This window comes from Juglans microcarpa x Juglans regia, chromosome 6D, assembly GCF_004785595.1.
Source record: "Juglans microcarpa x Juglans regia isolate MS1-56 chromosome 6D, Jm3101_v1.0, whole genome shotgun sequence".
In the NCBI taxonomy this organism is placed as follows: Eukaryota; Viridiplantae; Streptophyta; class Magnoliopsida; order Fagales; family Juglandaceae; genus Juglans; species Juglans microcarpa x Juglans regia.
Window position 1 is genome coordinate 20,069,174 of NC_054604.1, and position 14,561 is coordinate 20,083,734.

Here is a 14,561-nt window from a genome sequence, read left to right on the forward strand (position 1 = left end):
ATATATATATATATATATATATTATATCTTAATCATATATCATTCATGTTTTTAATTGCTTAAAAAGTATCAATGGAATTCTTTTCTTATAGTAAAAAGTAGATCATGAGCATTCCAAAATGGTATTGAGGCATTCTAGCTTTTGTTTATAGGTAATAATTAGTGAAGCCATACTATATGTTTCTGCTTACTTAGCATGTAATTTTATATCTTTGCTTTTCCCTTCACCTGGTTTGTGGAAATCTATGGTGTGTGCATGTGTCTTATTTGTGTGTAGCTAAAAAGGTTTGATTAATCTATACTATAAACACATTGAATGACATAATAATTAGTTCAATAAATGGAGATATTTGGCTCAATTAATCTATTGTAAAGTATCTTGTTTGTTTCGATTACCTTTTCCCACTTCTCATCGAACATGAGATGCATTGGATGACCTTAGAAAAAGGGGAATTCAGCCAGGTGTTGGAGGTGAAGGTGATTCAGTTGATTTATGTTGGCATAAACCAGTGCATCAACTTGTACAAAAAAATTTCATTGGTATGATTTTTTCCCCTTTTCCCATTTCTTTCTAGGCAGAAGGGGCTTAGTGGCAAAACAAATTTGGTTTTGGACATATGTCCTAGGTTATTCAAGGTTGCTTTGGGACATCATCTTATCTTGTCATTACTCTTTTGTCTTTCTTTTTTTCTTTTTGCATAAAGAAAGGGTCATGTAGTTGATACCTCAAGTGAATGACTCTTTCACAATTTCTTTTGCATGTCCATTATGCTAATGATAATTTTCATTTTCTGCTGCTTCTTGAATATCATATCCAATATTAGTTGTAACAATTGTTGTTGTACTATAGGGATCCCTCTGACCTTATGTATGTAGATGATGTTTACTTCTTACTACTCTCTGATGGTGAACAAGATAATGATCAAAGACTGGATGAGAATGAAAGAGGGAGGAACGATCTCTTGGTGAGGGAGCTTGCAAGGGATAGGAAATGGATGAAGTGTCCCAATTGCAATTACATTGTGTTGTTTACACATTACTTGCAGGTCAGTTTGTTTTCGTATTATAAACTGATAGGCACTAATGTAGCTAAATGTGATATGTTAGATTTATTAACTTATCACATTAACTTGTGTACGTTAATAAACTTAATTTGTAAAATCTTTTTATAGATCAATAAACTTATCACTGGGCAGAACTTGAACTTGGTTAAAGAAACATTTGTGTAGAGAACATTGTTTTTTTATAATAATAAACTTGAAGATCGTGCAAACGCAACATGTCTTTTATTCAATTAAACCTCAGACCCGTCCCTTGGATCATAGATTATGACGTTGATTATGTTACAAGATATAAAATACAGACATGCATGCTAAAATATAAACTATTATAGTCTTCTGCATTGTCGAAATTTACTTGAAACTGGCCACATTAAAGAATGTGCATAAACAAGCTATTATTTTGCCTACCAGCCCCTTCCACCGGAAGAGGAGAAAGAACTGATCAACGAAACACTTAAAGATATTATTGGACATGGGAAGAAGGTTAATCTCGAGCAGAAGGTATGCAGTATATCAATGATATCATCAATGACTCTTATTTTCTTGTACTTGTTCATTTAAGTTGAACAAAAAGCATACAATTTCTAAGAAACCACGCAAAAAAAATAAAATAAAATTGTAACATCTAGAAAAATTTAAAATGAGCACCGGCTTGCATGAATGATGCAATACCATGAACTTATAGAAAGTATACAATGGCAGGAACATTATTGCATCAGACATGATTGCATGCCAGTTCAATGCATGGTTTTGTGTTCTTGATTTTTTTGTCCTCCCATACCATCTGAGCATAGTGTTATGGCCTTTGGTGTTAAGTTTCATCTTATGGTTCTTTTCATGTGGTAGTAATTCAAACTTATCCTTTTTTGCCATCTATATAACCTTGTTATGGTTTCAAATTTATTTTTCCCACATATCTGTTTAAATACAACTTCAACAATATGTATTGGCACAAATGCCTACCGCCTCTATATTCATGAATATAAGTTGTTGCCTAGTTGCCTCGTTTTGTGTTGAACATTTTGTTGTAAAGGTTTCTTTTTGGGTAGTGGCAATGTATGTGCAAAAAGGAGGAACTAGATATCTATTGGATACTGGCGCATCTCTATCCTAAGGTAAAATATTTGACGAGATTTTTGAAAGGTTGATGGTCTACTTAGTAGTTTCAAATGTTTGCACTACAACAGAATGTGTCTTTTGTGACAGAGGAAACCGTCACAAAAAAATGGCAAACCGTCACAAAATATATTTGGTGACGGTTTAAAACCGTCACCATGACCGTCACCTAAAGTGCGTCATAGAATACATTTGGTGACGGTTTACTGTTCAATTGTCACAAAAAATATTTTTAGTGACGGTTGGAGGTGTTCCGTTTGGTATAACGTTCAAACGTTCCATTTTTTGTGACGGTTGAAAACTGTCACAGAAAGTAACGTTCGGATGTCAAAATAAGCATTCGAACGTTAACCCGACCAATTGGAGTTCGAATGAGAGAATTTGACGTTCGTTGATTATAGTTTGAACGCATCATAGTTACGTTTGAACGTTTATTCATCCGAACGTTAATTGCAATAAACGTTCAAATTTTTGTTCGAACGTAAACGAAAATGTTCAAACGTAACGCGCTTAACGTTCGGATGTTATTTCGAATGTAAACGAAGGAGCGTTCGAATGCAAGTGGTACGTTCGGAGATTTGTTCGAAAGTTAATCGTTTAATCGTTCGAACGGTTTGGTCATTTGAGTGTGAGTACGTTCAAACATATATGCCTGCATTCGAATGTTACTATCATATAAACTAATTAAAAAGTACATATTAAAACAATAAAGAATAAAAAAATGGACTGGAAGGCTGTTTGGCTGTGAAGAATGTACTATTTGTGCTGTGAAGAACTAAAAGGTTGTAAGAAATTAGTTTCAAATGCCTAACTTGTTAATTTTTTAACGGAACCAGCCCAACTAAACTGACCCCCCCAACAAGAATATATATATAACTGCAATAAAATAGATGAATGGCAATAAAAGATAGGTGTTGAACATGTGAGTTTTTATTTCTATTAGGACTCTCTTTGCTGTGAAGAAAATCTGCACATAAATATACCACTAGTATACAAAACTGCATAACAGCTAACTAATGAGGGTTGGCTCGTAACATCCACATAAGGCACTAGCCATAATTCTAGCATTTACACAGCAATGTGATACATGTATAATGAATAAGAATGATGTTGAAGCATGGATCATGTAGTCTTCTAGCTAAACATTCCACATATTTCCCAAATATAAAGCTTCAGGTTCTTCTCCTAATTATTACAAAAGAGCTCTATCGTTTCAAAATTGCACAGCATAGAAGATCATATGACAAACTTAGCTTATGAGACACATGCACGCATAGAAAGTCAGTAATAAGCTGTGAGTACAGACATCAAGACTGTCAATACATTTGATGTGAGCCAAATGTATATGTTGGTCTCCCAAACTCATGAATCTAATCAATTCAAACTATTTTACGAACCAAAAAACCGACCACACCTTGAAGGGGTAAAATTTCATAACTCAATAATTTTTAGCACATAACATTCTAAATTTAAAGGCCATGAATCTAAATGTAGGAGTTAAAAGAGTTGGATTTAGAAGGGATAAGAACTTAATTAATGAGACGCAAGTATTTGTTTAAATTATGTATATTCATGGCTAAACAAAGACAATGAAAAACTGTGAGGAAGAAACCAGGCTCATGAACCAGAGATACACACACATAGAAGAGGCAGCAATAGGCGAGAGATTTACTAAGGGGGAGAGGGAGAAATAGAGCTTTGAGAAGAGAAATTATCAATAGGCAAAGATTTGAAAGAGAGATGCACCTCTATTGGAGTTGAAAGTAATCAACGCCCTAGTCGTGAGTGGCGGGAATTGGCACCAGTGAGGTTGAACGGGGCGGCAACTATCGGTAGTGAGTGTATGTCGAAGGGCAGTGACGCAAGGAAACCACCGTTGACGCAAGGAAACAACCGTCGGCAGTGAGGTTGCAAGGTGAAGGTGAAATCTCTAGTTGAGGGCTCGGTGAGTACAGATTGCGAAGCAATTAGAAGTGCAATCCGTGGAATAAGCTCTTGTATTAGTTTTAGAAATTAGTAATTCCTAAAACCTTTTAACACGAATGAAATCTCGTCACCAAAGGTCGTTTTTTGCCACGAGTTTTCACTCGACTCACGAAATCTCGTGCTATATGGCAAAACTTATTGCGACGAAAGGGTTTTGTGCCATAATCCCACTATTTCCCACTAGCGGTAGTCATGGAGGAAAAAATCCTAGGAAAACAAAGTATTTCTTGTAGTGTCCAAAGATAAATTTCTGGATTCGTCACTATCCGAGTTAGTGTAGGCATGGGGACCTAAACAAGATTACGATCATGTATTGACTTGTCTTCTCGATACTTTTTGTACTCGAGGTTATAAAATAGACAAGAAATCTCTTAGTAGTTTCAAATGTTTGGTTTGGTCACATTTTTCTACATAATTTTGGCACTTCTTCAACGGCGGCCTTGGTAAAAACTCCAGTCCAATAATTATGCCATCTAGTCCAAAAGCTAATCGCTGGAAGCGACAGCCGAAGGACCTTGGCATATAATTATAATATTTTATTATATTCAAATTATAGGGATAGATATGAAAATAAATAAAAATAGATGACTTGACACAATTTTGATACTCATTGATCAAATCTTAATAAATAAAAAATAGATCAAATTAAATCATATACTCTAATTCTTTTTCTCTATTCGAAACTAAAATATTATATCTTATCAGGAAAAAATAGTAACTAATACTCAATTGACCAGATAAGTAAGATATATAGAAAAGAATGTAAAAATAGATGATATGGCACAATTTTAAATCAAACCGAAATAAGCTGTTTTATGTTATGGATATTACAAAATTTCTTTTCGCATATTTCAACTGTATTACAAAATTTCTTATTTTCGCTTTATAAAATGGAGGAATATAAATCACTTTTTTAATACGTTACACTCAAAAAGAGAAATTGATAATTTATCAAAGAAATCGAATATAAAAGAATAGGTGATGTTTGAATGTAAGATGGATTTATTAATAGTGTAAACTTCTATATAAAAAAACGAATTTGTTATAATATTTGAAAAAGGAAGGAGTATTGGATAGCATTAAGAGCTCTTTAAAAAACTGAAACATATATATGACTTCTACTAAAAAATGATAATAATATTTTTTATTTGATACAGGGTGGGAGTTCAAACCTTATTTTTTCGTTTGAAGATCAGCTTTTATGCCATCTAGTCTAAAGTATCTTGATAGAATAATATTTTATTATATTCTAATTATAGTGATAGATCATATAAAAATAAATAAAAATTGATGACTTGACATAATTTTGGTTAAGGGTGTGCATCCGGACCGGATTTTTTTCCGGTCCGGTTAAAAATCTAGAAATCCGGATGATCCGGGTGGATACAAAATTATTATATCCGTCCGGATCGGTTACGGATCCGGTATTTAACCGGTATTATCCGTAACCGGCCTTAACTATTAAATGATAGACTCTTGAGTTATTTCTCCCCTTCCCCAAAAATTAAAGCCTACACCCGTACATTCCCTTCCCCGAAACAAAAGTAAAGTAAAACAGTGATTACTTTTTCATTTCCTCGGTTCTCTCTCTCTCTCTCCCGACGAAACCCAAGCATCCTTCATCAAATCCATCGCTGTTGGTGACTAGCATGGCAGTCGTCCGTTAACTTTCTTGCCGTCGTCCATTAACTTTCTTCTCTCTACTCGGTAGCTTCCTCTCTCTCTATCTAAATTTGTAGATCTAAGTTTGTGTTTGTAGATCTACTTTTTGGGTTTTTGGGTTTCATTATTTTTAAAATCTTCCAGTAAAAGCATGTTTGTAGATCTACATGCTCGCAACACAATAAATTTTGTAAAACTCTGTACTTGTTTACTTATCAAATTTTTTTTTTTGTGAAACTCTATACTTTTTTGCTTTTGAAAAATAATGTTCAGATGCTTTCTCGGATTGTATATCACTTTCCTCTCTCGTTGGTTGTTTACCACTTTGGCTAGATCTATTTCTGTGTTTTTATGGTACCCGTATTTGTTCAATCTCAAATCTGTCGGCTTATCTATGTTTTTCATCTTTTTTTTTTTTCCCTATAATCTTTTTGAGTTCTAAATGTGAATATGGGTTTTTGTGTTTGTGTTTAAATCTAGATGCAATTTGCCCAGATCAGAGTTTTTTGTTTAAATCTAGATGCAATCTACCCAGAATCCAGATCTGAGTTGTTTTGTTTAAATCCAGATGTAGTTTGCCCAGATCTAGATTTTTGTGTTTGTGTGTGAATAAACTATACATATGTTCTATTAATATATCTGCATGCTGGTAATTATCTGTCAAGTTGCTGATCATAAATTGAGCATCGGTATATTCTTTTCCCATCAACTAATATGTTTGAAGATGTGGTGAAGTGCTTTATCTTTGATAGATTAAAAAGGACAGAATGACCAAGCTTATTGTGCTACTGTTGTTTTCCCAGTTCTCCATCTCAACAACTGGGTCAAGCATTTGTTTCTAAATCTTTTTTTAGTGCTTTATCATTTACTAAATCTGTTTTTAGAATAGTTTTGGCACCATTGACCAATTTAGATGGAGACAATGAAGAAGATGAGCAGCAGCAGCAGCTGACTCTTTGGAAATATTAAGACTCTTTGGAAATATTAAGAGATACAAATATTTCTATCTTTGTTTATATTGGAGGGAGATAGTCATAGCATTGAGTATATTATGATGTATTATTATTTATTTTGTTTGTAAATTGATGTTTTGCATTGTGAATTAAACAACAATGAAATATGCAGTGTAAGTGTATTGTGTGTGTTGATGTTTATTATTATTAGTTTCTTTTATAAAAATTTAAATGGTCAATAAAAAGTTTCAAATGCCTATAAAGATTCATAATATAAAAAATGCCTATAAAAAATAATAAACATAATGGTCTATTTAAAAAGGCCCTTTAAGAAGTGTTAAAATATTTTTTTAAAAAACTCCAGGCTTTTAAACTATATAAAAGATCTTTTTTAAAGGGAAAAAAACCTTTAAGAAAGTGCTAAAAGAAATTGTTTTTAAGAAACCATTTACGAAGTCTTAAAAAAATAAATTAGAAAAAAAAAACCAAAAGAAAAAAAAAGTATTAAACCGGATATCCGATTACAATCCGGATATCCGGGCCCAAATCAGGTATTCGCCCGGGCTTCGTTCGGATAAATCCAGGCGGATATCCACCCTGTTTTAAAAAGCCGGATCTGGATCCGGATGCATAGCCCTAATTTTGGTAATCATTGATCAAATCTTAATAAATGGAAATAGATCAAATTAAATCATATACTCTATTCAAAACTAAAATATTATATCTTCTCAGGAATAAATAATAAATAATACTCAATTCACCTGATAAGTAGGACATATAAAAGCACGTAAAAATAGATTATAGGGCACAAGTTTAATCATCAAACCGAAATAAGTTTTATATGGGCATTACAAAATTTCTTTTAGCATATGTTAATTGTATTTACACACCCACTTGCAAGTAGCATAATTCAAATTAGTACTGTTCATCAGGATTTCGAACAAGAATCCAGATTTCAGGACCGAAACCCGGGTTTCAAAATTGGGGCGGAACCTGAATTTAAACCAGTTTTTAAAAACCCAAAAGTCGGGTTCTAGGTTGCACCCATTTTTTTTTTTAAATCAAAGCCTACATGTTGTGAATATTTTTTTATGAAAAAAATGTTGATGCAGCATTCAAACTCTATTTATTTTATTTTTTAAATCAAAGTCTACGTGTTCCTTGACCACCAATAAGAAGCCACATGAAAAAGAGAGTAAAAAAAAACATAAATAAAATGGATGATTCATTCGACATAATATGCATTTTGTTTAATTTCTATCCATTTAGTTGCTAAAAATAAACAAAAAAAAAAATCAAAACATTCAAAACGAAAAAAAAAAAAAAGGTTTTCCTCGGGTTTTTCTAGCGAGTACTGGCCCGATTTGTTCTGAGCCGGAACCCGGTTATCCAGGTTCCAAACCGGGCCAAGAAAGAACCCAGCCCGGATGAACATGAGGCCTAACTCAAATGAGTTAGATAAAGTTATAATGATACTAAAGTATTTCATCTAATCTTATTAATTTAAACTCTTGGAACAAGTTGTAATTTAATATAGTATCAGAGTAGAAATATCCTAACTTCCCAATTTATTGTATTTCATTCAAAACTTTACATATTGGATCATTTATTAAGAAGAAATAAATGTATATTTTTTGAGGAGTTATTTATGCTATACAAGATCTTTTTACATAGCACACCACTTAGTATGAGATCTATTATATTCATAAAACTGTTAAAATGTTAAGATTTTTTATATAACTTGATGTAATAAACTTTCATATCAATAATAAAAATGAATGAAAATAGATGACTTTACACAATTTTGATAAATCGATCAAATCTGAATAAATGAAAAATAGATAAAATTGTATTATATTCTCTAACATTTTTTTCCCTTTTTGAAATTAGGTTTGCATCCTCAATCTCTAAATTATCGAAACTAAAATAGTATACCTTATAAGGGGAAAGAAAAATAAATAATACTCATTTATAAAAAATAAAAAAGAAAAAAGAAAAAAGCAAGTAAAAACAGATGATATGACACCATCTTAATCATCAAACCTACATAAGTATTATATGTGCGTTACAAATGTTTTATAGCTCAAAGATATAAAATGCATGCCAACATCAATTGCTTAGTGTGCAAAATGTAAACATGGTGAAATGTGTTTTTCCTCTTTATAAAATGGAGGGTTAGTTGCTTTTACCCAAAATCATCTCTCAAAATGCAATTATATATACTCCAAAGACTCCACAAAATATTAACTTATTTGCTCAACACAATTATATATGTTCCTCCACAGGGACACCAAAAAAATACCTTAACATAATAAATGAAAATCTCCATAAAGATTCAAAAAATTTCATGTCTCAAAAATACCCAAAACAACAGAAAATAATAAATCAACTAAATAAAACTCTCAAATAATTATTTGTTCCCTTTGGCACTTATTATTCTATGATCATCAAATCTTGCTAATATTTTCTACTCTTGATTTCCAGTTGAACCATCAAAATCATCTGAAAAATATTGTGGAGATAAGGGGTGAGTTATCAACAACTTAGTAAGCAGAGAATATATACTAGTATGTAAATAGGAGTATTTACACAGGTCATAATGCAGAACATAACATGTTATAAAAAATATTAGAGCTAATGTTTGGAAATATTCTTATTCAAAAATATCATTTGGCAGAGCATAACTAAGCATCATCACCATCATATCAGAGCATCATATCAGAACAAAATTTCATATTTAACTCCCGTGGTAGAGTTCTGCATTTGCAAATAGCCAAGCAGAACATAAACAGATGAGCAGCATGTGAATGTTATGCATATGAGCAGCATGTGCAGTGAATTTTTGTTAGATTTAACGTTGCTGATAGACGGAATGGGGGATTGTGAAGTTTTGAAAGTTCGAGGATCCACTTTGATGCTATTATTAGTTTCGGAGGCACATTGTGAATTGAGTGAATGTTCGAGGGGGCAAAGTGTAATTAACCCATTATCACCTGTGACAAGGCCTTAACTGAATAGAACATACACAGAATCAGAACCAGAACAGAATCATATACAGAATCAGAAAGTCATGTTGAAGGTTTTTTATATGTCACATATTATCAACATAGAGTACTAAAAGAATTCATATCATCTTCACAAAATTAAAAACTGATTCAGAGCACTTTCACTTAATCATGCAAAAGTTTTCATATTTCATACTCGCTCCTTTTTGCACAATTTAGAAACAAAATGTCAAAAATAAGTTCCTATCTACACCAGTCATGACAGAAAATATTTTTTACTTATACAAAGTTTCATGAATAATGCAGAACACATGACTGAGGTTGTTTTGACATTTATTTTTTAAACATATCATGCACATTTTTCATAAAATCAACCTCAATCCTTACTTTTATTCAAAGTCTAATATAGGAACTCCACTTACCTGAACTTCTTAACTTCTTAACTTCTTTGAATTTCCTCACAACAGTGCCAAGGAATATCAATCACCACCTATAGAATAGTCATGTAACTTGAGTAAATTTTCCAATTGAACACTTATTTCGTAGTTGAACTGGAAATACTTAAATAACCTATTTTAATTCCTCAAAACTTAAAATTCTCATAACCCTAAAATACCATCACTTCCCAAATTCATTGATATCTACTTAATTTCTCTAACTATTAAACTCTAAACTATTTCTATAAAAATAAAGAGCATGACTAAAGTTTTTACTCAATTAAAACTAAGCCCGTGTAAAATAAATATCCAGCTTAATATTCTCTTAACATAATTATAACAAAATCTATTAATGTATGGGGCAATAAAAATAGATTTAATCAGTTTCTCTTTAAAGGTTCAAAATAAGATCTCACACTTACTATTTACTTCTGATATTCATATTTTAAAAAAATATTATTACTAAATAATATAATTTAGATCCTTATTTATTTTCTTTATAAGTTCTTCTATTTAAAATAAAGCCCTCACGAAATAACAAAATTAGACACCATATAGAACCTGCGTAAGGATAGGTGTTTTAGGAAATGACCATAAAATGCATGGGCTCTTTTGGAAAGCTGAACTTTACAAAAAAATTTCTAGAATTACAACCATCCTAGAGCAAAACCCTGCGATAAAGACTATACTCACCGAGAGAGAGCAACTTGCGAAGGAGAGGGAGGAGTTTGGTGGATCTGGGGTGACGAGGGCTTCCTCTTGGTTATGGCTTCTGTTGCGTGACGGTGGAGCTGTGAAGTGGGAGAGAGAGCATGGTGAGAGGGAGGATTTACGCACCATGCACGACATGGGAGCTATGGGCTGGGCTGCTGGGGGTCAACCAAGGCAGTGTCCGAAGGTGGAGGCCTATCCTCCGGTGTCTTTAGCTGGCAGTGGCATCTTGGCCTCAGCAGTGGATGAACAACGATGGTGGCTAAGAGTACGGGCATGGGAAAAACCCACTTGCTTGCTTTGTTTTGGGTTTGGTCGAACAAGGGCCTTTGGTGATGGTGAGGCAACATTTCTTTGTTAAATGGCTGAGTATGGGTCAACGGACGTAGGGCTGGTGGCTTGTGGTGGCGTTGCTATGTGTGTGGGTGGCTGCAGTTTATGGAAGGGAGTCAAGGTGGTTGCCGGTTTCACATGGGGCTCGGTAGATGGAGGCTAGGTGGCAGTAGCAGTTGTTATGTGCAGGGACAACACTGCGGAGTCTCTTGCTGGGCAACGCGAAGGATATGATGCTTGGTTCTTCAACATACGTGGGCGAGGAATAAAGGGTAAGTAACTTAAGAAATTTAGGATCATGCACGGCATCCCTATTTGAGGGAATTTCTACGTGCATGAGATGATATACATATATATATATATATAGGTGGTTGAAACCCTAGGAAAGAAAAGTAGGAAGAAACATCCATGGGTTTAAATATGTTGAAGAGAGTATGTTCAAGGAATTTTAACGAGAATGGAACTCTAAAATTGTGAACTTTGTTTGAAATTGGATACGTTAATGGGTTTGGGTTTCAATAATAAACCGGGCCTTAATCTCATGTTCAAAATAAATCAATCGTTCAATAATATCTTCAGGCTTTTAGAAAAAGAAAAGTCTTGGGCCAAGTTCAAATTATTTAGGCACACTTGATCTGTGAATATTAAAATGGCTTTAGTCCAATTATTGAGTCCAATAAAACTCTTATAATCTACCAAAGAATTTTATGGGCCAGTAGCCTTTCCAAAATTTCCTATTAAAACTCAAGTGCACTTTTCATACGTATTAACCCAAAAGAAAAGAAAAATTATAGAACCTAAAATTAGCTTGGGGTTGGTACTCGACCTAGGTGTTGTAGCAAGTGCCCACGTACATGAGATTCCCGTCCCACTAATCAATAAAGCGTACATTTTGGAAAGAGAAAGATTTGTAGTACAAAGAGATATCATAGACTAAGATAACTCAATGTTGTATATAAAAATTGTAAAACATTTTATTTTGTGAAGTAAATATAACATACCACATCTAATCTACATCTAATCATAGTAATTTGTAAACATTACTTTTGTGAGGTTGTTTTATAAATCTAGCACTTCTCTTCTCAAAAATGAAGTATTTATGCTTAACTTCCACTAATATGGTGTTGTTTTGGGCTTACACCTAAAACCTTATTTCTCTTCCCCAGTCCCAGCCCCGAACTTCTTCTCCTATTTTCCTTCCTCCTCCGTAGACACCCCCACGTCTGTGTGTGTGTGTGTGTGCATGTTTCCTTCTTCTCTGCGATCACCACTTGCCATCGTTCCCAACTTCCCGTTGTTCGTCGCAGTTTGTGCAGCATTGCTTTCCACAGTTCCGACCATCAACACTTTGAAGCACTGCTGCATTGCCATGCACCATAAACCACCATCTCACCAAGCATCGCCATGGAACGTCAAATGCCGCTACCTCCCTCTCAATTTTTGACACTGGCAAGTTACACCTCTCTCTCTCTCTCTCTCTCATGTCTAACAGCTCTCAATGTTGAGCTGACTGCAGTGACCAACAAAGGCCATTGGAGCTAGTGTGATCCCTCCATGCCACCCAGCTCCCCCACTAGTCACGATGTCTCACGAAACCGCAGGTAAGTCTCTCAATCCACATCTCCCTATCTCAGTCTCTCTCTCTCTCTCTCTCTCTCTCTCTCCCTCCCTCCTTGCTAACCCCTTCATCACAACCGGTGGAGACCACTGTGCCAAAAGCCCAGCCAGAAGACACCATTCAATTCATGTCATTCCATCATTGAGTCCAGTCGAATACCGCTTGAAGCCTTGTGAGGCGCGTATCCCTATTACCCGTGTATTTGTCGTTAACTACAAGTACGAGGTTTGTTAATTTAACAAACTGTTCTTGGAGGGTGTAGTGGAGTTCAGTGTGTTGTTGGTTTTGTTACTATTGTTGGTTGACTGTCGGTAAGTTGAGGTATTGGAGGTCGGTCGCAAGGGTATCTGATGGCAGACAGAATAGCGATTATTCTGCAAGCTAGTTTCAATAGATAATTCACAGGAAAGAAGACAAGAGAATCGCCCACAAACACAAGGAAGCGGCTTTGATGTTCAACTCAAAATTATCAAAACTCAAGAATGGTTCTGTCAACCCACAAGCAGGGTTGTAATAGCTGAAAATCGACCGTATTAGAATTTTACCAAAAAGAGCAAAATCCCAATAATCATGCCAAAATTAAATACCTAATAAAAGAAACACTGCTAAAAATCTAGCTCAAATTGAGTTCAAAATCACTTCTTAAACAGTAAACAAAATATTACCATAAAAGGGAAAAATAACTAACAATAAGAATTCAGAGGGAAAAATAGTGAAATTTGGTCTCGAAAATGATGTGCACTGAGCATAGCTAATGTCCACGATGTGTGTGCCGAAAATAGCTTTCTGAATTGGGGTCATATGCACGATTCTGATACCCATAGCTAGAGTTATGGCCAAAATACCGAAACGTGCCCAAAACTGTCCCAATCAAGGAAAGATCACAATTTCGTGCCATCTTTGCTCTGATCCACCACCTCAAGATATTCAGTGTAGTCAACGTGCAATTCAACAACTCAACATCATCTGGCTCGGATCCTCCTGCATCAATATCCAAATAGTGGGAGAATAATTTTTTTGGATAAGTTGTTATGGTTGTGTTGAAATGAAACAGAAAATTTGGTCAAACATGTCTCTAGTAGTCGAGAATTTAGGGTGGATGTGTTGGGGCATCGAGATTGTTTGTAATTGGTTAATGGAGTGGATTTTGGCCTTTATTGAGCTATTATTTGAGTTATAGAGTTCTGTCTGGTTGGTAGTGTATTGGCATGAGTTATTAATGTTTGTGATATTTTCTAGATTAGGTCATGATATTGGTTCTATTCGAATTTAAAACTTAGATAGTATACTGCAAAAGTTAGGTAAGTAGTACTCTTATGCCAAACTTTGACAAAAGTTGAGTGAGGTTGATTTTGAGAAAAACTTGCATATTCTATTATGAAAATAGCCTTAGTTGTTTTCTACACTAGTCACTGTATCTGAATTACAAAATATGATATTTTATTGTGACTGGTATAGACATGAGTGATATTTTTTTCTTTGTTTCTCTATTACATAAAATGTGAATGTGATAGATGAAATATTTGATCCGATTATATGATTTTGATCTGCTCAATACTCTATTATGATATGTTTGTGCATATGAAAACCTTAAGGTATAAGATTCTGCTCTGCTCTAATTTCTGGCCCCAACACGGGTTATAATATTGATTTATGTCCCCACTACAGGATATAATAGT